The sequence below is a fragment of the Arachis hypogaea genome, chromosome 1 (genome assembly GCF_003086295.3).
Source record: "Arachis hypogaea cultivar Tifrunner chromosome 1, arahy.Tifrunner.gnm2.J5K5, whole genome shotgun sequence".
NCBI lineage: Eukaryota > Viridiplantae > Streptophyta > Magnoliopsida > Fabales > Fabaceae > Arachis > Arachis hypogaea.
The window spans coordinates 6,388,581-6,390,768 of NC_092036.1; the positions used below are offsets into that span (position 1 = coordinate 6,388,581).

A 2,188-nucleotide genomic window follows, 5' to 3' on the forward strand; every position below is an offset into this window, starting at 1 on the left:
GCAAAGATAGAATCAATGGTATTCGGGTACCTAAAGCTAATCCCAAAGTGGCCTATGAAACAAAGCATCATGGTTTCATTAGCATGGTCCTACAAACTTGAAATAAGCATGCTGGATGGAGATGCTGGACATATCCGCATTAACGCCGAGCTGTTTCAACGTCTTTCAGAATCCCTGCCGGTGGTGAGTATAGCTTTCGGTATTCAGCAACATTCCATCTGCCAATACGTTCGGTTTCCATGTTTTTTCCTCTTTTATCCCTATTGTACAGCTGATTTTAAACTAGTTGATAAACCTCCATATTGTAGTCGACGACTTCCATCTTTTGACGACAAGAATGCTGCTCATGTAGCCATTAACAAATAATTCCATAGGATGAAAACCATACAACTACGAGATTTCATCAATAACTGTTCTATGGGACCGTAGCCTATAGGGTGGAGTTCATGCGGCATTTCATCCTACTTGTCTTGAAGATGTTCTTGTACCCGACAGTGTAACATGTCATCTTGTCATGGAACATCCATGCAATTCTAGATGTTTCTGATCCAGGAGGATTTTGTTGGCCGTTTCATATTTTCAAGTGGTTAGAACAGGCAATCGAGAAATATCAACAAGTTCTGTGAGGGTTGCATGTTTGCTTTGTTGGTAATTTCTTAATATAATATGCAATTTAGTTGGTCTCAACATTTGCATCCCAACACAACTTGTGTTTGTGTTCTCTCCAGATATTGTACTTCCAGAGACTAAAGCATGGTGAACAGGAGCAATGTCAAGAACCAGAGTCATGGCTTTCTGCATGGACTACTCAATGATATGGCATCAAATTTTCAATCTGAGGTACTCACTAAAACGAGCCTAAAGATTCCTATAACACATGACACTTTTTTCCATTATGTACATTGCTTGTTTTAGTTGATGTGTCTATGGAATCTTTTTAATGAAGCTATCTTTGTTTCTTAAATTTAATTTCATGTGCCTTTCACTTTGGATTTATCCATAATAGTAGTGTCTTCTGTTTCTACCGTATATGGATGTGTCAGTCTTGGATATGTCATCTATTGTGTGTGCCTCCCGACTAACTTCTTTTTCCGAATAGGAATGCGTCGACATTGGCAAGAACAATGGGGGGGTCGTAAAAGCTGCGCAAGTAAGCTCACAGCAAACCCAACAACCAAAAAAGAAGGCTCACACTGCACAGAAAGACCTTTACGGTTCACAAAAGTGAGTACTACTGACCATTTGAACAAATTCTTAAGTTGCATATTTTTAATTTAAAATAGTGAGTACAGTACAATTTATCTTTAAATTAAGTTGGTGATGCCATATTTTTAAATTGCTTGATGACATGTTGTATTAATGTATCTTTCATTGGTTGTTTACTTTAAAAGCAACTTGAGGTGCATTTGTATGATTAGTTGGGTGTTTCGAATTTAGGGATCTGATAACAGGGGGAGATAGCAACGACTCAATGCGCACACATGCACGTTTAGCTACATCCAATGAGGATGACGACAATGATGAGCCCATTGCCAAGAGACTGCGCAAAAAAATTGATCGATCAAGAACACCTCAACATCACATGACGGGGGGACAAGGGCAAGATCACCCGGGAAAAAAACACCAGAGAAATCAACCGACCTCGAAGTTCCCGAACCCAAGACTCTGTCAATAGTATTGGTGCAATATTCAGGATTTGATGACTATTCTCGTGAATTCGAATGGCAAGTGAACGCTAGAAACCTTTATGTGGCTATTATGAATGTAATTTGGTCTCGGTTTCTTTAAATGCCTAAAAATTACCCCCTCTAACAGTAGTTACTTTTGAAACAGTAATCATAACATCTTGTCTCAACGATCCAGTGTGTGAAAGGATATGGGCATATATTGAACAGCTTTACGGCTCAAAGCCCATTAGCATGGATCCCATCAAAACCGTTATTCCAGAAGTTTCTTTTTTCCAAACACTGAATCTATAACGCTCGTGATTCTCACTTGGAATGACCCAACTGACAGAAACACCCACACCGTCCCTTTATCGCACTATTCATCCGTTACTTCGAGGGCAACAACTCACTGAGCATGATGAGCAACGGATTCGAGGATAGGTTGTAGACATGTCTCTCGGTAACTAACAGACATTGACACCGTATGACGGTAGATCTCTTGGTAAGGAAGGACTTGTGCA

At 39.8% G+C, this 2,188-nt stretch overlaps 1 long non-coding RNA gene across 1 annotated transcript; it reads left to right on the forward strand.

Annotated features, from left to right (window-relative positions):
- The first annotated feature begins 321 nt into the window (after positions 1-321).
- On the forward strand, positions 322-1,898 carry LOC140183891 (uncharacterized). Its single transcript, XR_011880387.1, has 3 exons — positions 322-840; positions 1,100-1,224; positions 1,438-1,898. It is a non-coding gene; the product is annotated as an uncharacterized lncRNA (long non-coding RNA).
- Positions 1,899-2,188: the final 290 nt, after the last annotated feature.